The following is a 23,405-nucleotide window of genomic DNA, read 5'->3' on the forward strand; positions in this document are numbered from 1 at the left end:
GACACTCAGTCACTGTGTTCATAGGCTACTAGCTCCTGCGTGCGTGCACTCACTGTCTGAGTGTACACACACTAAATTTACTTGTGATTACTACTGATTATTGTAACTGCTAGTTGTACTTCCTGACTGTTACTACTTACTTACTGTACTAGGGGACACTCACTCAGTCACCTCACCAACCAACCCACTCCATTAAAGTACCCCACTTTTCACCCGCCCTTTTAAAAAACTTTTGTCTATACGCCCAAAACATTGAAGATGTCTGGAAGTGGCAGCCAGCGCGGTTTGGGCAAGGGGAAGGGCAGCAAGGGAATCAGGAGGAGAGGGAGCAGCATTGTGGCAAGCCGCGGCCGCGGGCGCGCCACCATGCACAGTTCCGCAGCAGCAGCAGCAGCGTCAGTGGCTAACATTCCTCCCATAGCCACTGGCCGTGGACGCCTTGGGCGCCGCCCAGCAGGAGCATCTGCAACTCACGCTGCAGAGACACAGCAGCAGCAGCGTGTAGCACCTGCTCCCATTTTCCTCCAGCCGGGTCGGAAACGTCCCATTGAGGAAAAGCATGCAGACACTGTGGTGCAACTCATGACGGAGGATGAGCAGCCCGCCATCAGCTCTGCATCTGAGGCCTCCACCCTCACCACCACCACCACCACCCCTGTTCGCAGCAGCCGCCCAGCAGGGTCTGGGGAGGAGGCCAGTTCACCGTCACTCGCCGACCTGTCATTCAGCAGTCTTTTGACCCCAGGCATCATGAGTAAATTGTCTGCTGTTGTTGGCGATCTTGAGGAGGAGATGCTGATGGGCACTTTGGGGGATGAGGGATTGGACAGCAAGACTGTGGCGACAGTCAAGCAGCCCATCCATGCATCAGGAGAGGAGTTTGGGGGGTCCTCATCCCAGCAGGACATGTTTCAGGAGGGGGAGGATGTTGATGACCCGGTGACAGACAGAGACTGGGTGCCACCACCTCCAGGGGATGTCGTCCTCAGCAGCTCTGAGGAGGAGGAGGAGGATGCTCTTGTGGGCCTTGCAAGTAGTGTTGGGCGAACATCTAGATGTTCGGGTTCGGGCCGAACAGGCCGAACATGGCCGCGATGTTCGGGTGTTCGACCCGAACTCCGAACATAATGGAAGTCAATGGGGACCCGAACTTTTGTGGTTTGTAAAGCCTCCTTGCATGCTACATACCCCAAATTTACAGGGTATGTGCACCTTGGGAGTGGGTACAAGAGGAAAAAAAAATTAGCAAAAAGAGCTTATAGTTTTTGAGAAAATCGATTTTAAAGTTTCAAAGGGAAAACTGTCTTTTAAATGCGGGAAATGTCTGTTTTCTTTGCACAGGTAACATGTTTTTTGTCGGCATGCAGTCATAAATGTAATACATATAAGAGGTTCCAGGAAAAGGGACCGGTAACGCTAACCCAGCAGCAGCACACGTGATGGAACAGGAGGAGGGTGGCGCAGGAGGAGAAGAAGGCCACGCTTTGTGAGACACAACAACCCCGGCCTTGCATGAGGGCAAGAAGCGTGCGGATAGCAGGCTTTGTACCGCCATGCAGTCATAAATGTAATAAAGATAAGTGGTTCAATAAACAGGGACCACGCGGCAACGCTAACCCAGCAGCAGCAGACGTGATGGAACAGGAGCAGGCGCAGGAGGAGAAGGCCACGCTTTGTGAGACACAACAACCCAGGCCTTGCATGAGGGCAAGAAGCGTGCGGATAGCATGCTTTGTACCGCCATGCAGTCATAAATGTAATAAAGATAAGTGGTTCAATAAACAGGGACCACGCGGCAACGCTAACCCAGCAGCAGCAGACGTGATGGAACAGGAGCAGGCGCAGGAGGAGAAGGCCACGCTTTGTGAGACACAACAACCCCGGCCTTGCATGAGGGCAAGAAGCGTGCGGATAGCATGCTTTGTACCGCCATGCAGTCATAAATGTAATAAAGATAAGTGGTTCAATAAACAGGGACCACGCGGCAACGCTAACCCAGCAGCAGCAGACGTGATGGAACAGGAGCAGGCGCAGGAGGAGAAGGCCACGCTTTGTGAGACACAACAACCCAGGCCTTGCATGAGGGCAAGAAGCGTGCGGATAGCATGCTTTGTACCGCCATGCAGTCATAAATGTAATAAAGATAAGTGGTTCAATAAACAGGGACCACGCGGCAACGCTAACCCAGCAGCAGCAGACGTGATGGAACAGGAGGAGGCGCAGGAGGAGAAGGCCACGCTTTGTGAGACACAACAACCCAGGCCTTGCATGAGGGCAAGAAGCGTGCGGATAGCATGCTTTGTACCGCCATGCAGTCATAAATGTAATAAAGATAAGTGGTTCAATAAACAGGGACCACGCGGCAACGCTAACCCAGCAGCAGCAGACGTGATGGAACAGGAGCAGGCGCAGGAGGAGAAGGCCACGCTTTGTGAGACACAACAACCCAGGCCTTGCATGAGGGCAAGAAGCGTGCGGATAGCATGCTTTGTACCGCCATGCAGTCATAAATGTAATAAAGATAAGTGGTTCAATAAACAGGGACCACGCGGCAACGCTAACCCAGCAGCAGCAGACGTGATGGAACAGGAGCAGGCGCAGGAGGAGAAGGCCACGCTTTGTGAGACACAACAACCCAGGCCTTGCATGTGGACAAAAAGCGTGCGGATATAGCAGCAATGCTTTTTGCCGCCATGCAGTCATAAATGTAATACAGATGAGAGGTTCAATAAACAGGGCCCGGAAACGCAACACCATCCCAGATGTTCATTGGTCATGTTACTTGGTTGGGGTCCTGGAGTGTTGCGTAGTCATTTCCAATCCAGGATTGATTCATTTTAATTTGAGTCAGACGGTCTGCATTTTCTGTAGAGAGGCGGATACGCCGATCTGTGACGATGCCTCCGGCAGCACTGAAACAGCGTTCCGACATAACGCTGGCTGCCGGGCAAGCCAGCACCTCTATTGCGTACATTGCCAGTTCGTGCCAGGTGTCTAGCTTCGATACCCAATAGTTGAAGGGTGCAGATGGATGGTTCGACACAGCTACGCCATCTGACATGTAGTCCTTGACCATCTTCTCCAGGCGATCGGTGTTGGAGGTGGATCTGCACGCTTGCTGTTCAGTGGGCTGCGGCTGCATGGGTGTCAGAAAATTTTCCCACTCCAAGGACACTGCCGATACCATTCCCTTTTGGGTACTAGCTGCGGCTTGCGTTGTTTGCTGCCCTCCTGGTCGTCCTGGGTTTGCGGAAGTCAGTCTGTCTGCGTACAACTGGCCAGAGGAGGGGGAGGATGTCAATCTCCTCTCTAAAGTCTCCACAAGGGCCTGCTGGTATTCTTCCATTTTGACCTGTCTGACTCTTTCTTCAAGCAGTTTTGGAACATTGTGTTTGTACCGTGGATCCAGAAGGGTATAAACCCAGTAATTGGTGTTGTCCAGAATGCGCACAATGCGTGGGTCACGTTCAATGCAGTCTAGCATGAATTGAGCCATGTGTGCCAGAGTCCTACCAGAATCCTCATCATCCTCTTGTGAGCGTTGTGATAGTTGTTGTGATGCATCATAGTCGTCACCTTCCTCCTGGTCTGCTTCTGCTGACCATTCGCGTTGAATTGTGGAAGTCCAACGTGCACCGCTCTGGCCCTCGTCAGTGGTGGCATGAAATTCCTGCTCCAACTCCAGCTGTTCCTCCTCCTCTTCTTCGTCATAGCTGCTGGGGCCAGCGTTCCCTGAGGCGGATGGCCTGATGTTGGTACCATCACGCTGATCGTTTTCTCCTTCAGATTCCCCCAGTTGCATCATGACAGCTGTTTCCTTGATTTTTAACATCGACCTCTTCAGTAAACACAGCAGTGGTATGGTAATGCTGACTGAAGAGTTGTCACTGCTCACAAGCAACGTGGATTGCTCAAAATTTTGGAGGACTTGGCAGAGGTCCAACATGTTGGCCCAATCGGATCCACAGAAGCTTGGCAGCTGGCCGGATGCGCCTCGGTACTGCGCCGTCATGTACTGGACCACTGCACTCTTCTGCTCGCAAAAGCGGGCTAGCATGTGCAGCGTAGAATTCCAGCGCGTAGGGACATCACACAGCAAGCGATGGTGGGGGAGATTGAAGCGCTCCTGCATCTTGGCGAGTGCCCCCGAAGCAGTACTGGAATTTCTACAATGTTTGGACACTCGACGCACCTTCAACAGCAGATCGGGCACGCCTGGGTATGTCCTCAGGAACCGCTGAACTACTAGGTTCATCACGTGCGCCAGGCAAGGGATGTGTGTCAGCTTAGCCAACCTTAAAGCGCGAATGAGATTACTCCCATTATCACACACAACCATGCCCGGTTTCAGGTCCAGCGGTGCCAGCCACAAATCCGTCTGTTCCTTTATTCCCCTCCAAATTTCCTCCCCTGTGTGCTGCTTATCCCCAAGGCAGATTAGCTTCAGCAACGCTTGCTGACGCATGCCAACAGCTGTGCTGCACTGCTTCCACGATCCTACTGCTGCTGGGTTAGCGTTTCCGGATGAGGTACAGCTTTGAGATGCGTTGGAGGAGAAGGAGTCAGAGAGGTAGGTGCTGCTGTTATCCAGTGGGAGGGACGGCGGTGCAGCTGTTTGTGGCGTGGGCAACACCCGTGCCGTAGCAGGTGAGGAATCGCTGCCAGGCTCCACAAGGTTCACCCAGTGCGCGGTAAGGGAGATGTATCGACCCTGGCCGAACGCACTCGTCCAGGTGTCAGTGGTGAGGTGAACCTTGCAGGCAACGGCATTCTTCAAGCTTCGGGTTATTTTGCTGACCACGTGCTCATGCAACTCAGGCACTGCAGAGCGTGCAAAGTGGTAGCGGCTGGGAACCACGTAACGTGGGATGGCCACTGACATCATGCCCTTGAAGCTGTTTGTCTCCACCAATCGATATGGCAGCATTTCGCAGGCCAGAAGCTTGGCTATGCTGGCTGTTACTGCCACGGCCCGGGGGTCATTTGCTGGCAATTTCCTCTTGCGCTCAAACATCTCCGACACAGACAACTGAACCGTAGCGCTGCACACGGAAGGGCTGTTGGTTGTTGTGTTTGATGAACACTGGGAGACCTCAAGAGCACTACTCCGGAAAGTGACAGTGTCAGCGTCGTCTGATGTTTGTGAATGTTGTGAACCACGCAATGGCTGGGCTACTGCTGCTGCTGAGGCGGGTCTGGTGGTGAGTCTGGTGAACCCAAGGGAGGCAGTGTTGTTTCTGGTACCCTGTCCTGACGCGTTTGCCCAAAGAGTGGGATGTTTGGATAGCATGTGACGGCTCATGCTGGTGGTGGAGAGGTTGTTAATATTTTTCCCCCTGCTCAGGCGGGTCTTGCACACCTTGCAAATCGCCATGGTAACATCCTCAGTGCAGTCTTCAAAGAAAGCCCAGACTTTGGAGCACCTGCCTCCTTGCTGGCGATTTCTGTTTGCTCCTCTTTTGCCTCTCACTTGAACTTCCACGCTTGTGGTGCCTGAAATTGCGCGCCGCCTACCTTGTGGCACAAGGCGAACTCGTGCAGCAGTGTGTTCTTCAACAGACTCATCTGTGCTGCTGCTACGACGGCGATGTTCTCGTTCACAAACAAAATCTGGGTCTCTGTCCACATTGTCCATACCCTCCTCTTCCATCTCCTCAAACTCGTCATATGTCATTGTGGGCCACCGCCGTGGAGTAGAGCTCCCCACAACAACCTCTGCGCAGCACACTCCAACGTCGTCTTCCAGATCTTGTCGGTCGACCTCCTGCAATTGCAACCCCTCCTGCCCAAATTGCTCTGGGATTTGGGTTTCCGAGTCCTCTTCGGACTCGCCTTGTATTTCAGTGCGCGGTGCATTTCCCACAGTTAACGGTTGTGAATCCAGGCACAACATTTCTGGCTGTTCCTCCATTGACCTTTGAAAGGTGGAAGTTTGTTGGGCTGGGAATAGCTCCTGCGAATACCCCATTGTGTCCTGAGGTAATTCATCGGACTGGTTATCTGGCAGTTGTGTGCGTGGTGTCGCTGCCGGTTGTGTCAGCTTTGTGCCCACTGGCTCCTTGTAACTGGCTGAGGACTCGGACCTCGTGCGTGATGTGCTGGTGCTGCTTAACCCACTGCTGGACGCTTGAGAGGTCATCCAAGTAATTATCTGGTCCTGTTCTTTTGGATTTGTGAGGGTTGTTGTCCTGGACAACATGGGCGGTATTGAGTGGGTTTTCTTGGGTGCTCCCCTGTGGCCTGTACGTGAACCGTCAGGGGAAACACCTCTTCCCTTGCCCCTCCCTCTTTCACCGGATTTCTTCCTCATTTCACTTATCCTTACAGTACACGCTGACTGGCAGCAGTACAGTGGCAGTACAGAAATGCTATACAGTACCACTATTCCCAGCAGCGACACAGAGCACAATGCTATACAGTGACGGGTGAGCGGTGTACCACTATTCCCAGCAGCGACACAGAGCACAATGCTATACAGTGACGGGTGAGCGGTGTACCACTATTCCCAGCAGCGACACAGAGCACAATGCTATACAGTGGCGAACGAGCGGTGTACCACTATTCCCAGCAGACACAGAACAGTACACAGAATGCTATATAGTGTGGCTGAACGAGCGGTGTACCACTATTCCCAGCAGACACAGAACAGTACACAGAATGCTATATAGTGTGGCTGAACGAGCGGTGTACTACTGTTCCCAGCAGACACAGAACAGTACACAGAATGCTATATAGTGTGGCTGAACGAGCGGTGTACTACTGTTCCCAGCAGACACAGAACAGTACACAGAATGCTATATAGTGTGGCTGAACGAGCGGTGTACTACTGTTCCCAGCAGACACAGAACAGTACACAGAATGCTATATAGTGTGGCTGAACGAGCGGTGTACCACTGTTCCCAGCAGACACAGAACAGTACACAGAATGCTATATAGTGTGGCTGAACGAGCGGTGTACCACTGTTCCCAGCAGACACAGAACAGTACACAGAATGCTATATAGTGTGGCTGAACGAGCGGTGTACCACTATTCCCAGCAGACACAGAACAGTACACAGAATGCTATATAGTGTGGCTGAACGAGCGGTGTACTACTGTTCCCAGCAGACACAGAACAGTACACAGAATGCTATATAGTGTGGCTGAACGAGCGGTGTACTACTGTTCCCAGCAGACACAGAACAGTACACAGAATGCTATATAGTGTGGCTGAACGAGCGGTGTACCACTATTCCCAGCAGACACAGAACAGTACACAGAATGCTATATAGTGTGGCTGAACGAGCGGTGTACTACTGTTCCCAGCAGACACAGAACAGTACACAGAATGCTATATAGTGTGGCTGAACGAGCGGTGTACTACTGTTCCCAGCAGACACAGAACAGTACACAGAATGCTATATAGTGTGGCTGAACGAGCGGTGTACTACTGTTCCCAGCAGACACAGAACAGTACACAGAATGCTATATAGTGTGGCTGAACGAGCGGTGTACTACTGTTCCCAGCAGACACAGAACAGTACACAGAATGCTATATAGTGTGGCTGAACGAGCGGTGTACCACTATTCCCAGCAGACACAGAACAGTACACAGAATGCTATATAGTGTGGCTGAACGAGCGGTGTACTACTGTTCCCAGCAGACACAGAACAGTACACAGAATGCTATATAGTGTGGCTGAACGAGCGGTGTACTACTGTTCCCAGCAGACACAGAACAGTACACAGAATGCTATATAGTGTGGCTGAACGAGCGGTGTACTACTGTTCCCAGCAGACACAGAACAGTACACAGAATGCTATATAGTGTGGCTGAACGAGCGGTGTACCACTGTTCCCAGCAGACACAGAACAGTACACAGAATGCTATATAGTGTGGCTGAACGAGCGGTGTACCACTGTTCCCAGCAGACACAGAACAGTACACAGAATGCTATATAGTGTGGCTGAACGAGCGGTGTACTACTGTTCCCAGCAGTGACACACAATGACTGGGGGGGACCCTGGCTAGCGTGGCTGGAGCGCGAACTACCCTGCCTGCCTACCCAAAGCTAAACCCACAGACAAATGGCGGAGATATGACGTGGTTCGGGTATTTATTTACCCAAACCACGTGACAGTTCGGCCAATCAGAGCGCGTTCGGGTCCGAACCACGTGACCCGTTCGGCCAATCACAGCGCTAGCCGAACGTTCGGGGAACGTTCGGCCATGCGCTCTTAGTTCGGCCATATGGCCGAACGGTTTGGCCGAGCACCGTCAGGTGTTCGGCCGAACTCGAACATCACCCGAACAGGGTGATGTTCTGCAGAACCCGAACAGTGGCGAACACTGTTCGCCCAACACTACTTGCAAGGAGGCGCATCATTGCAAGCATTGGCAGCAGCAGTAGGCAGGTCCCACAGCCTGCTGGTGTCTCAGGCTCAGCAGCAGCAGCAGCAGCATCTGCCAGTACCACCACAAGCCGCACCCAAGCCCCCCAAGCCCCACCCCCAACCACCACAGGGAGACAGGCAGCAGCGCTTCCATGCCATAGGGGGATGTTTCTGTCTCCAATCTGGCGCTTTTTCACCATGCCCACAGTGTACAGCAAGTACGCCACTTGCAACCACTGTCAGCGGAAGTTGAGCAGAGGTGCAGACCCCTTAAAGTTCTGCACCAGCTCGCTCATCAACCACCTTGCTGCGAAACATTTCCACCAGCATCAGGAGTTCCAGAGGCTGAAGGCATCTGGTGCTGGCAGTGGCACCACACCCATCACTGCACAGCCTTCAGCAGCAGCAGCAACAGCAGCCACCCGCCCTCCTGCTCCTCCAGCAGCACCAGCAGGAGTGCGGAAACGCACTGCTCCTCCCCCCTCTGCAACTCCTGCCGCCGACACTGAGGCCTGTTCTGGCAGCCAGTCCTCAGTGGCCTCCTCCGCTGTGTCTGCTGATTCCCGTGCCAGCAAAAGGCCACGCCAGAGCCTTTTGAGCGAGTCCTTCCAGGGGGTGGTTAGGGCTCTGCCTCCCAGCAGCCGTCGCGTGCGGCAGCTGAACGGCTTGCTGGCACGGGCCATGTGCTCCCAACTCCTGCCGTACACGCTCGTGCAGGAGGGGAGCGACATTCGTGCGCTGCTTGCTTGCGCAGCCCCAGACTGGCAGCTCCCCAGCAGACACTTTTTCTCCCGCAAGGCCATTCCTGCACTGCACCGCTTTGTGATGGCCAATGTGGAGCGAGGGCTGGAGCACGCGGTTGGTGAAAGGGTCCACGTCACCATGGACTCCTGGAGCAGCCGCTTCGGGACAGGCCGCTACCTGTCCTTCACTGTCCACTGGGTCAGCTTGGTGGAAGGGGGTGAGGATGGGAGAGCAGCAGCGGGCACAGCAGCAGCAGCAACACAGTGGGTGGTGCCACCCCGCAGGGTCAGGGGAACTGCAGCAGGTTCCTCCGATCCTCTGCCATCCTCCGGCACACCTGGCCAAACCCCCCGCCTCAGCAGCAGCGTGAAGGCCCGCCACTGCCAAGCGCTGCTGCACTTGGTCAGCCTTGGGAAGACCAAGCTGACGGCAACCCATGTGTTGGCCAAACTCCAGGAGCAGGAGAGGATTTGGCTGACCCCCAGAGGCCTCAGAGTCGGAGAGGTGGTGGCCGACAATGGGGCCAATCTGGTTGCCGCAATAGACAGGGGAAACCTGACCCACATCCCCTGTCTTGCCCACGTGCTGAACCTGGTGGTGCAGAAGTTCCTGCGCACCTACCAGGGGATGGGCGAACTGCTGGAAACGGCAAGGAATGTTGTGCGTCACTTCCGGCGCTCGGCTGCAGCCTGTGCGAGCCTGGAAGACGTGCAAAAGGAGCTGGATCTGCCACGCCATCGGCTGATCCTTGACGTTCCGACTCGCTGGAACTCCACCCTGGCGATGTTGGAGCGTCTGGTTGAACAGAGGCACGCTGTCAAACAGTACCTTGCCCTGGCCACTGTTTCCACAGCTCAGAGAAGGGACAAGACCAGCAACATCCCGTCCATCGTCCCCGATGATGACTGGAGGCACATGCAGCAGGTGTGCTTTGTGCTGGCTCCCTTCCTGCAGGCCACAAACATGGTGAGCAGGGACCATGCTATGGTCTGCGAGTGGGTGCCCCTGGTTTCTCTGCTGAACAGGGCCCTCGATGCTTTGCTGGAACAGGGAGCGGCAGCCTTGGACCAGCAGGAGCGGCAACCAGCTGCGCAGTCCACCTCTGAGGGGGAGGAGGAGGAGGACTTGGTGGAGGTCCCTGACCTGGCTGCTGATGAGGGGGATCAGCACAGCGCAGCTGAGTTGGTGCGGGGGTGGAGAGAGGATGAGGCAGCAGAGGAGGAGGATGAGGACAGCACTGACGTCGATGTGCCAGCAGACGTGGCCCGCCTCTTCCCAATGGCAGCGCACATGCTGACGTGCCTGCGCAGGGACCCCAGGGTGATCCAGATGAAGCAGAGGGAGGACATCTGGATCAGCATGATGTTGGACCCACGCCTCAAGGGGAAGTTGAGCCAGTTCCTGCCGCCTGCAGGAGGAGACCCAGCGCAACAAATAAGGAGCTTGCAGCAGGCCCTTGTTGAGCGCTTGGAGGAAGCCTTCCCCCAGCCTTCCACCCCCACTGTCCAGCAGCCAGCACAGAGGCAGCAGCAGGTGCCTGCATCCAGCAGCAGCAAGCGCCCCACAGACCTGCTGTCTCTCAGCCACGAGCTCTACAGGACTGTAGAGGCTCCGGCAGCAGTGACTAGAGAGGAGATGCATGCAGCAGCATCCTCCTCCGGTCACAGCCAGCGCCTGACCCGCATGGTGGCTGACTACATGGGGTCGTACAGCGGGCTTGACAGCGATGCCCCTGTTGATCCCATGGAGTATTGGGTCAAGCGCATGGAGATCTGGAGCGAGCTGGCGCAGTACGCCCTGGAAGTGCTGTCCTGCCCCCCTTCCAGCGTGCTGTCCGAGCGCTGCTTCAGTGCAGCTGGTGGCGTGGTCACCGAGAAACGCTCACGTCTGTCTCACAAGTCTGTGGACAGACTGACGTTTCTCAAGATGAACCAGGCGTGGGTGGAAGGCGAGTTCCTGGCCCCTGTTGTCGGCGAGAGGGGGACATGAACTGGCTGCCGGAACCATCGTTAATGTGCCTTACCACCCTTTACCACCTCCTGGCTCCTGCTCACTAAGCCAGCCTGGTTCACTTTGACTATTACGTCGCCTGCAGCCACACATTTTACACCTACAGTGGGCTGCTGTGTACTGCCCTTCTGCTGTCTGTCTGTGTTTCCCACTGCCAGGGTACACAGAATTACCTTCTTCTGCTGCCACTCTGCCACCAGCTATTACGTCAAACAATAGCTATATTGGTTGTAAAACCAAAAACCAAAAAACCATTAAAAAAAAAAAAAGGTTTAATTTTTCTGAGGTGCCCGGGTTGAAAACTGTGTTGTCCCAGTTGTGTATTGGACACAATGTGGGCTGCACGACCGCTGTCTGGGACCTCCTGTTGTGTTTATTTACAGCCCTGGTATCACCGCTAGGTACCAGGGCTATTATGTCACGCTGCCTACCTGCTGCCACACTCACACTACTCCTCCACACCTCCTCCTGCTGCTGCTGCTGCTGTCTGTCTGTGTTTCCCACTGCCAGGGTACACAGATGATTTACCTTCTGCTGCCACTCTGCCACCAGCTATTACGTCAAACAATAGCTGCTCACATTACTCCTCCATTCCTCCTGCTGCTGTCTGTCTGTGTTTCCCACTGCCAGGGTACACAGAATTACCTTCTTCTGCTGCCACTCTGCCACCAGCTATTACGTCAAACAATAGCTATATTGGTTGCAAAACCAAAACCAAACAAACCATTAAAAAAAAAAAAAAAAGGTTTAATTTTTCTGAGGTGCCCGGGTTGAAAACTGTGTTGTCCCAGTTGTGTATTGGACACAATGTGGGCTGCACGACCGCTGTCTGGGACCTCCTGTTGTGTTTATTTACAGCCCTGGTATCACCGCTAGGGCTATTATGTCACGGCGAGCTGCCTGCCTCATTGACTGCCTGCTGCCACACACTCATCCTCCTCCTCCTGCTGCTGAATTTACCTCCTGCTGTCTTTGTGTTTCCACTGCCAGGGAGCACATACAATGGCGCTTCCAACATGCGTGCGCCCACCAGCTATTTGTTACGCTCAAAAATAGCTGCATTTCTTTAAAAAAAAAATTGAAAAGAGAAATACGTGAAGAAGAAGAAGACGATATTGAAAAAGAAGGAGAAGGAGAAGATGAAGATGAAGAAGAAGATGAAGAAGAAGATGAAGAAGAAGATGAAGAAGATGATGAAGAAGAAGATGAAAAAGAAGAAGAAGATGAAGAAGATGAAGAAGATGAAGAAGAAGAAGATGAAGAAGAAGAAGATGAAGAAGAAGAAGATGAAGAAGATGATGAAGAAGATGAAGAAGAAGAAGAAGAAGAAGAAGAAGAAGAAGAAGAAGAAGAAGAAGAAGAAGAAGAAGAAGAAGAAGAAGATGAAGAAGAAGAAGAAGAAGATGAAGAAGAAGAAGAAGAAGAAGATGAAGAAGAAGAAGAAGAAGATGAAGAAGAAGAAGATGAAGAAGATGAAGATGAAGAAGAAGATGAAGATGAAGAAGAAGAAGAAGATGAAGAAGATGAAGAAGAAGATGATGAAGAAGAAGAAGAAGATGATGAAGAAGAAGAAGAAGAAGATGATGAAGAAGAAGAAGAAGATGATGAAGAAGAAGAAGAAGAAGAAGATGATGAAGAAGAAGAAGAAGAAGATGAAGAAGAAGAAGAAGAAGAAGACAATATAGAAGAAGAAGAAGAAGATATAGAAGAAGAAGATCTAGAAGAAGAAGAAGAAAGATAAAGAAGAAGAAGAACAAGTATATACAGTAACACTACTGAACAAAATTAAGGACACAACTTCTCTTTCCACATTTTTTTTTAAAGGAACATCCCCACATAATCACTTGCTGTTGTTACTTGGAAAAAAAGATGTTTCTTGCATCATTCACCCTCAAAACAAGTGTTGGAAGCTATTTAAGGCCAATTCGAATAGTCAGCTCGAATAGTGAGCTCGAATACCGACTCGAATAGTGAGCTCGAAGTCCGAGGTCGAATCGAATAGTAAAAATTATTCGACTCGAATATTCGACTGACCTCGAATAATTTACTATTCGAATTCGACCAAACTCGAATTTTAAAAAGGGGTATTTGAGCATCACTACTTGGGAGTAGCTACCTTCTCAGTAAAAGCTAAGCCATGCATATCAGCTTATTCAGTGACTCATTGTGAAACATAATAGAGATTTAGAGTATATACCAGAGTAATCACAGATTTTGGGTGTAATACAGTTTATTAAAATACTTGTCGTAAATACAGATGATGTGATTTTTTTTTTTCTCAGGAAAAGTGGATATGTATTTCAGGAAATCTAGAAGGGGTGAAATAAGGAAGGTGTCTGTGTCATCCATACTTCCTGCATGGTTGATGTACTGCTTCAAATATTTTCTGAGTCACTGACCCAGACAGAGAAGGATAGTTTGGTGTAGCTGTACGATTGTTCCAATGTGTGGCTCAGACATAGGGCTTGATTCACAAAGCCGTGGTAACTGTTTAGCTTGGGTGTGCTAAACAGTTAGCACGTGAAGTGCAGTTCGCGGACTTTTGCACGCGCAAAGTGCCGTGATACGCGTGAATCGTGGCAATTTGCGCGCGCAAAAGTCCGCGAATGGCACTTCACGTGCTAACTGTTTAGCACACCCAAGCTAAACAGTTACCACGGCTTTGTGAATCAAGCCTATAGATTTCAGCTGGGAAATTCTCTCTTGCAGAAGAATCCATAGAAATGCATAAGTTTGCTCTGATCAGGTGCTCACACCCGTGACTACTGCTACCAAAGCACTTTTTATTCACCTAAGGAAGAGGGCCAGTACCCCTAAAAATTGGTTGTCTTCTGTGCATGAATACACACTATATCTACCTCATGGGGTTTGATCTTTGGAGGAGGGAAGACCAAATCACTCCTACCTATCCACTATAGTTGCTTATTAGATATCTCAGGGCACCTCCAAAGTGTCTCTTAATATTAATCCTTCGGGGTCCAGTATTACAAACTTGTGTTTTTTTTAATAACCTAAGGAGAGCGACCGATCACCAGTACCTGCAAAGCAGACCTGGGATACCGAGCGGAATTGGTTGATTTTTTGGGCTCTAAATGCAGTCAGGCCATAGTTGGAACAGTGTAACTTCCACTGATAACTAATCAGAGCTCATAAATTCCTGTGCAGCTGAAAAAAAATAGTTGCTGAAAAAATGCACTGCTGTGTGTTCTGAGTTTGTTTAGGCTGATAAAAGTGTCCAATCAGATCTTATGAGCAGTTGTGAGTTCTGCCAAGACTCTTTCCTCATAAACACCATGGTTTAACCCCTTCTGTGCTCTCAGGAATTTGAAACCAAGTTAAAACTTCAGGGTTTTTTATGATTTCCATAAAATGTAGTGCAGGCATTTTTCCCTGAAGGTTAACATGATGTGGCTAATATTTTAGAGTAGAAAGAAAGTTCTGAGTTGAATATACTCAAGTATAAGTCTAGAAATTTAGGTCTGATTCACTTCATAAATGTATAGGGGTCAACTTATACACAAGTCACGGGCAACACTGAGCATATTGAGTAATGTGTATACTAATTATTATTATTATTATCATTTATTTATAAAGCGCCAACATATTCGGTGGCGCTGTACAATGTAAGAAAACAAAGGGGGTGAATAATAACAGCACTGAAGGAGGTATTGGCTGCACTTAAGGGACAGGAGGGGTTAAGGGCTGGCTGCAATAGGGTATGCAGTGCAGTCATTAACCCCTCCTGGTCCCCAAGCGCAGACACTAACTTTGCTGGGTAGACTTATACTTAAGTCAATACAAAATTCCAGCTTAAGAGATTTGAATATTGGAGTTGACTTGTACATGAGGTAGACTTGTATACCAGTATATATGGTAGTTCCACTTTAAGATATATTTGTTCATCTCATCCGCTTTCTCAGCTTAAAATGTGATTTCTGTAAAACAGACTGTTCTATTTTGCAGAGATTGGAGAACTTAGGGGAGGTGCCTCACAGTGGAAACAATCTAAAGGCTAGGTTCTCACACATGCTGCTAATACTGGGGCACACTGGTCAACTTCAACTGGGGAGGGCAGTGCTAATACTGGGGCACACCTGGAAATGAACTGGGGAGGGAGCTGCAAATATTGCAGCACACCTGGCTACCTAATTTGTGAGAACAACAACAAATAACATTTGTAAAGCGCTTTTCTCCTGTGGGACTCAAAGCGCATAAGCATGGCTCAGACCATCGTGGTACAGAGGAAGAAATTTTATAAGTCTGGAAATGCCAGGCTAAACAGGTAGCCCTTCAGTTTGGATTTGAATAGCTCCAGGGATGGTGCTGTCTTTACTGGGTGTGGTAGGGAGTTCCAGAGAGTAGGGGCAGCATGGCAGAAGGCTCTATCTCCAGATTTTTTGCGGTGCACTCTGGGAGTGACCAAGTTTACAGAACTTGCTGATCTGAGGTTGTGAGAGGTGTGGTGCAGCTTTAGCAAGTCCTTCATGTATCCAGGGCCCAGACTGTGCAGGGATTTGAATGTCAGCAGTCCAATCTTGAAGATTATTCTCCATTCTACTGGTAGCCAGTGCAGTGAGCGAAGGATCGGTGTAATGTGACAGTGGCGAGGCTGGTTTGTTAGCAATCTGGCAGCAGAATTCTGCACTAATTGCAGGCGACGCAGGTCCTTTTTGGGGAGGCCAACATAAAGGGCATTGCAGTAGTCCAGTCGTGATGTGATGAAGGCGTGGACTAGGGTTGGAAGATCCTCTGGGGGAATCAGATGTTTAATCTTTGCAATGTTCTTCAGATGAAAGAAGGAGGATTTAACTACAGATGAAATTTGGTTTCTGAAACTCAATTCCCCATCGAGTAGTACGCCAAGGCTGCGCACAAGGTTGGAGCTGTTTATGTCTGAATTCCCAATCCTGATTGGTGTTGCTTTAGGATAGAGCTGTTTTGATGGCGGGCACTGGCCTTGGACAAACAGGACCTCAGTTTTGTCAGCATTCAGTTTCAACCAGTTATCATTCATCCATGCCTGTAGCTCAGCTAAGCAAGAGTTTATTTTTGGGGTAGGGTCTGTTCCACCAGATTTGAAGGACAGGTATAGCTGTGTGTCATCGGCGTAGCAGTGGTACGTCAGGCCATGTCGTTGGATAAGTGTGCCGAGTGGCAACATGTAGATTGCAAACAGCAGAGGGGATAGGATTGATCCTTGTGGCACTCCGAATTGTAGAGGTGCAGGTTTGGACATTATAGGTCCTAGGGATACTCTCTGTGTTCTGTCAGTCAGGAATTATCTGAACCACTGGAGGACTGATCCACTGATGCCACAGTACTCCTGCAGTCTGTTAAGCAGGATTTCATGGTCAACTGTATCAAAAGCCGCTGAGAGATCCAACAGGATTAAGGTGGAGCATTCCCCTCTGTCCCTTGCCATGAGCAGATCGTTGCAGACTTGGATGAGGGCTGTTTCACAGCTGTGGTGTTTCTTAAAGCCAGATTGTAGAGGGTCCAGGATGTTGTTTACTGACAGCCTGGTTTCAAGTTGCAGATAGACAGCCTTTTCAATAACTTTACCTAAGAAGGGGAGGTTGGAGACAGGTCTGTAGCTGCTCATAGCCTCTGGATCCATGGAAGGTTTTTTAAGAAGGGGCTTGATGATTCCTTCTTTTAGAGAGGTAGGAAACCTCCCTGCTTGCAGAGAGCAATTTACTATTTTGTGAAATGCTGGACCAAGCAGGTGAGAAGGGGCTACTTAATAAAGAGGGCACAACTGCCTACCTATACTGGGGAGAGCTCATTAGTTACCTGAACTTGGGACTGAACTGAACAGACTAGGGGCACATTGGCTTATGGTAAGAGAGGAGTGCATTGGCTACCTACCCTGGTCCGGCCTCTCTGTCAAAGTTCGCTTTGTGGCCCACAAATCAAAAAACTTGCCCATTCCTATTCTAGATGGAATTCAGCGAAGCCATCCATTTGATGCCATCTTGGATTAGAACCTAGTGTATGTGTACACGTGTCCCACTACTGCTTAGAGATCCTAGGATGCCAGATCTCTAAGAAACACTGATGAACAGATGACAGTCAGACAAGCACATTACTATTTATGCCAATATGTATATTTAGAGAGGTTGAGAGGCTAGAATACAGTAATGCATGAAGGTAAAAGTCCCAATAACAATATTATGAGGGAAATCAAAAGGTCGCTAGATTAGCGCAAAACAATAAGCAATTTCCTGGAAATTATACCCAGAAATGGTAAAGAAAAATCATTCAAGCAGCCACTAGATGGAGCCAATGAGGTTACAATATGGACTATGAATATGCATGAGTAAGAAGCCTATTTAAACAGCCACAAGAGGGCGCTCTCAGATGTTTTATGCCTAATGCCTTGAAAAAACTCGCCAGGAGCGAGTGAAACGCGTCGGCAGTAAGTTTGGGCACAGCCGGCCACCGCAGCCGCAGCCAGGCGAGGTGTTGGAAGCACTAGCGGGAGAAACGGAAATCCGTAGGAGAAACGGAAACCCGCGATAAAGCCACAAGACAGCCGGACAAGGAAAAGGAAACAAAGACGCTATCTGATGGGGGAGCTAGTAGGACGGAAAAGAGTAAGTGGGGACGCCCGCGTGCTCGGCCCTCGCTCCTGGAAGGCTCAAGAGTGGTAAGAGATATCCTCCATTGTGGAGGCCGCAGTACATATAAACGCCCCATCTTCGCCTGGGAGGCGGTTTACTAGCGGTGACTTACTTTTTATTGGGACTGGCTCACCTCCTCAGACCTCAAGCCCAGGCCAAAATATTTCTGCAGGTTTATCCATACATTGGAACTGAATTTTGATAAAACAAGTCATGATTGGATAGATAGTTACACAAGTAAAACCAGCGCTGGTACTTGAACAGAACCAAAAGTCCTGCAGGCTGGGGAAAGGGGGTCGTGGGGAGGGTAGGCTCACTGGGGGTATGTGCAATTTCACGGGAGGTTGTTGATATTGTAATGCAAATTGCATACACATTTAATACAGTTTTGTAATCAGCAAACTTTTTGTGATGTGTTGTTTTAGTGAGACAAGCACATTAGTCTAGTGCATTTGATGCCCACTTGAAGCTGCTTCATTATGGACTGCCCCATCATCCAGTCTCCTCTCTTCTTTACACAGTGCATACCACTCGGGTATACCAAAGCAATATGTCTGCATTTCCCAGCAGCATTGCCCTAACAATCAAACAAAATTCTATTTACCCACTGCTCTGTGTTTATTATGCAGCCTGCAACCTAACCCTGGCTGGCTCTATTTGGTACATTGCTGACGAGAAGGAAGCTTGTCATTTCCCCTCCCACATTCCACTCCTCACGGATTGTTGAGTTCTGTGTGACAAGAGGCTGAGCTAGGAAAAAACTGCTGAAATGCAATCTATGCTGCGCTCACATGTGTTTACAAAGCAAGCTAGATATGACAGTGCAGTTTCCAGGAGAAAAAAACAAGTAAGGGAGCAAATTACATCAGGATTGGCTTTAATCAGGAGAAGTAAAAATGAAAAATGCCTGGAAGAGTTTTTTCTTTATTTACTATATAAAATAAACTGAAATCAAAACGTGGACAGCACAATACATCTGTTATGTAAGTATTTATCTACTTATATATGTGTTTTGCTTTTTTTTCCTGGGATAATATGGCTGTCCCTGGGGCTTTAAAGGACCACTATCGCGAAAAAAGTAGGCAGTTAAAAAATGTGACAGATGACAGGTTTTGGGCCAGTCCATCTTTTTAAGGGGGATTCTCAGGGTTTTCTTAGATTTTGCAACTGTTGTTCAGGAAATGCTGTTGAAAACAAACTGACATAATAGTGTGCAAGTGATTAGGGAGGCCGGCTGGTATCTTGCTATTTTGGCAGTTAAACTGCTGTTCAGGAAATGCTGTTGAAAACAAAGAAAGCCCTGAGAATCCCCCTTAAAAAGATGGACTGGCCCAAAACCTGTCATCTGACACATTTTTTAACTGCCTACTTTTTTCGCGATAGTGGTTCTTTAAGGCTAAATTCAAACTTGCACCAAAAGTCAGCATCTTTGTGCTGTACTCATCACCCAATTGAGGGGCATGCATGTGTCTCTCCAGGGGAAGGGGAATAGTCTTTTACCCTTAACTCCAGTTCCACTCCTCCCAAAACCCTTTCCTTTTCTTCTCCTTGGTTTTCCTCTGCTTTCCTGACAGTCTTTACTTCCTTTAATTTTATTTTATTTTATTCATCTTTTTCAAATCCATTTTCTATTTTATTTCTTCTCCTTCCATTCCTTCCTGTTGAAATAAAGTAGAAATGAACTGTGGTGATTCTTATTTTTCAGCCTTCATCGTTGGTGCAGAAAATGTATTGATTGGGTTTCCAAGGTCCAATAATTTGATAATACGCCACCACTGCTCTTGATTTGATTGAAACATGGTGGAGTGGAAATTGATTTTGCAGCGAAAAGTTCCATTTCACAAATATTTTTTTTTCTATAAGCAGTATAAATATCAGGGCAGTGGCATGATCAGAGCTTTCCTGAGATATTCAGAGGGATTGCTATGCTACAAATAAACAGAGCTACAGTATTGTTGGCCATGCATGGACACACAGGTCCTCTACTTGGCCACTAATAATGTACATAAAGGTGTTGGATAAACAAAGACCACTGACCAATTGCCAATCAGTGCCTGCTTTACATTTGCATTGGCCAAGCACAGGCTCTGTGTGCAAATTTGTGTGCATTTGGGGAAGGGGCAAATAAGGAATTCAAAAGAGGAATATAGGCCCCACCATAAACTGTAATGTATACATGTAGCTATGAGGCACCAGGTGCTTATTTTTGGGAACTGTTGTAAGGCTGGAATATTTCATATCTGATGCTTGGCTACAAAGTAGCCAAATGTCAGCTATTAGTGCCGGAAAGTGGGTAGGAAGGGAGTAGCTGTGGTGTGCGTACAGTATATTTACATCACCAAAATATGGGCGCAGGGTGAGCAAAATGATGGCTCACCCTGCTGTCGCTCAAATCCCCAGTGGTGTTAAATACTGTGCCCCCCTCCGAGTCATTACAGCTCAGGGGGAGAAGTAATTTGGGGTCCAGCGATCACAGGAACCCCGAATTACCCTTGTATGGGGTGTGTAGTATAGCACTAGTGCAATAGCGGTGCCCAGTTTTGCCACTCGGACCCTGGCACCGACCACCGATACAAACTGCTTTGTTGCTGTGATATAACTGAGCATTGGCTATCAAGCTCTGTGGTGTGTGTCTACTATTCCAGCCCCCAACTACGGTATATTATATAGCCATCCAATCCATTCTACTAGCGCTCAGTCCTCAAGACCGCAGCAAACGCCAACAGTTGTTTGCCCCCTGAAGTACATATACACCTTTAAATAGAAACAATAAAGAGAAAACATATCATAGTGTAGGCTGTATAAACACTACAACTCCACCTGTGTGTACCCAAACCCCACACTACAGTTTCGAGGAGTGTAAACACAAAGACAATCACCAGGGTATCGGGGGTCACACACCCCCTTAGTTCCCCGCTCACCAGAGTATTTCTTTAGTAATGGCACATCTAATGCTGTTGCTCTTTCCAGCAGATTGGTAATACCTCAGGAAAATAAACTTATCATGTGTAAAAAAGTTTTTAATTAAAATCACTTTCCTAAAATCTACATGCGTACATTTAGCATGTTTTGGTAAAAAAAATCACATATTCACCGCCCCCTCAGAAGCGGTCCGGCCATTTCTGTGGGGGACGGTGATGAATATGTGATGTGTTTTGATAATACCTTGGTGGTGTCAAAAAGCTGTAGAAGCATGGCCAGATTTAAGGCAAGACTACAAGGGCCATGGCCTATGGCACCAGGAAACAAGGGGTGGGCAGCAGGCTGGTACACTTAGGCAGTTAAACTGACCAACATGTAACTTTCAACAGCCACAGGGGCAAGCAGTAGAGCACTGGTTCTGTGCTCAACCATCGTGTGCTGTGCTCCAGGGAAGTGGACAGGAATGTGAAGCCGAACTAAGAGCCCAGGACCAAGGGAACAAACAGGACAGGGGGAGCACACAGCACAGGGGTTCACAGGATAGGGCCGTTGGACTGGGTTGGTGACAGTGGGCTTTGGGCAGTAAAATGTCTAAATCCAGTCCTGTGTAGAAGCATAATTAGAATACCCACTCTGCTTCAGTGATTTAAAAAAAAATGTTACAGGAAGATGACCAACACAACAGCCAAGCAAATAGGATCATATAGAGGGAATTTGGCAAAGGTGCCTTCCATATACCATATATTTACTTCCATTTTCCTTAGGTCAGAAAACAATCACAAACTAATAGACAGGCTGTATTACGGGGTCACTAAAAAAAAGCAAGCAATTAATTAGCCATTTATTACTAGACGGTATAGTTCACCTGTTATGATGGATCTGTCCAGAGATATACCACATAGTCCACCAATTTCCCAACATTTAACAACTATATGCTTTCAAATTTCAGAAATCGAGAAAAAAAAAAACCTCTAAAAGCCATCTCTGCTGGGAAGGAGGACATAAATACGTAGTTATCAAAGAAACAGATTTATTGGACGTCTGAGACTCTTAACCCCACTGTGCCGCTCCTGCGAGAAAATTTGTCTATAGCTCTTGCAGCGTTGAATTTCTTAAGCCTGAGTATTGACTCCGTGAGGAAGATGACCTTATCACATCCCCAGGAAACACAAAACTCCACTCATCTCCTTAGACCCCTCTCCTTCCTCTCAAACCTCCTCTAAGGATCTTCCGCAAGCCTTTCTTTTAAGACAGCTATTTGCATGAACATGATCTTCAAGCCATGTTCCTCTTCCATTAATGTCTTTACGATAAGGCCAGATGGATTTGTAGAACAGACAGGAATTGCTGAATATACAGACATTTATAATTATTGGGTAGTGATCCGCACAGCGTTACAGCACATTTTGTGGAAAAGTAATGCTTTTTTTTCTCTTTTTTTTCTTTCTCCCACTGTGAAACAAGCACATCTAATATTGCTCATGATTCTTTTGTCTTCTAGTAAATCATTACAAACAAATCACTTGCAAACTGTGCATCGTGTTTGCTGAAAAGAACAAAAAAAAGCTTTTTAGAAAACTGTTTGCAAAGCGCAGCAAAAACATTATGATAGACTGAAAGAAATAAACAGCCTTTGATCTTATTAACCCCATTGAGACCGCAAGAGGGGTACAATAAGATGCTCTGCGGACAGGAAAAGTGCACTTGCATTGTAGTTTTCGGTGATGAGAATTTAATACGGCTGCAGTAAGCGGCAATGGGCCTGATGCATTACATTGTGGTAAAGTTGTCCTGCGCAGTGAGCGCATGGCCATTTTACTAATGCAAGTGGAGCACCGCAAGTTAACCCTATAGTGCCTCCTTAAAATGCTTCTTAACTCCTTGCGTACCAGCTGTCTCTGGCCCCATAAGGACCAGAGACTGCTGGTACAAAAAAACATGGCTTACCGATGAATAGCCGCACAGACCGACCATTCTTGCTGGTCACACTGCTCACCCATAGCTGCAGTTCCCTTCGCTCTGCCATCATTATGACAGCAGAGCTCTGTCAGTTGATCAGGAGCCAATTTAATTGGCTTTTGACCCTATCATCAATGTAAACCAATATGATTGGCTCACAGTGATCAGACTGACAGAGCTCTGCTGTCAATTCGACAGCAGGGCGAGTGAGCTGCGGTGGGGAGAGAAAGACTCAATCGGCAGGAGAGACAAGAGCGGCAACAGCGCGTGGCGGCGGTGAGAGAAATCTATGCCCTGGCAGGAATAACAGCTCCTGAACAGGGCAGTTTAAACTGAAAATGAGTAAGACAGAACATCTTTCCATCGTCTCAGTCCACTTCTCTGCCTGGTATATAAAAAAAAATGTTAATAACACTCCCATAACTTCGTTCCAAAATCACGGCACTTAGGGGTAATATTTGACTCCTTTCTATTTTTTACTCCTCACATTCACTCCCTAACCAGCTCCTGTCATCTCCAACTCAAAAACATATCTCGCCATTTTCTCACTCCCGACACAATTAAAATGTTAATACATGCCCTTATTTTATCTCAAAGGCCTTGCAAGGGTCAATACTGAACCAAGCAATAGTCTAACAAATCACCTTTTCTTTTGCCTTCCAACTCCTTAATAAGTTAAATAAATAGAGGCCCCACCTGGCAACTTACAAGAATGTAAATATTTGATGATAGTGCCAGATACCACAGGATGGAAAGAGGGTGGAGGCGCTCAAC

General features: G+C 48.6%; 1 protein-coding gene across 4 annotated transcripts in view; it reads right to left on the reverse strand.

The window, feature by feature from the left end:
• Positions 1–23,405, reverse strand: part of GRIN2D (glutamate ionotropic receptor NMDA type subunit 2D) — a 982,184-nt gene that overhangs the window by 597,271 nt on the left and 361,508 nt on the right. Inside the window, exon 1 of one of the 4 annotated variants that reach the window (XM_068241307.1) lies at positions 20,672–20,749. The exons of the other annotated variants lie outside the window; for them this stretch is intronic. The gene's annotated coding sequence lies outside the window, so the exon portion shown is untranslated. Of the gene's footprint in view, positions 1–20,671; positions 20,750–23,405 lie in introns of those variants that run through there. 4 annotated transcript variants of the gene reach the window in all.

This window comes from Hyperolius riggenbachi, chromosome 6, assembly GCF_040937935.1.
Source record: "Hyperolius riggenbachi isolate aHypRig1 chromosome 6, aHypRig1.pri, whole genome shotgun sequence".
Lineage (NCBI taxonomy): Eukaryota > Metazoa > Chordata > Amphibia > Anura > Hyperoliidae > Hyperolius > Hyperolius riggenbachi.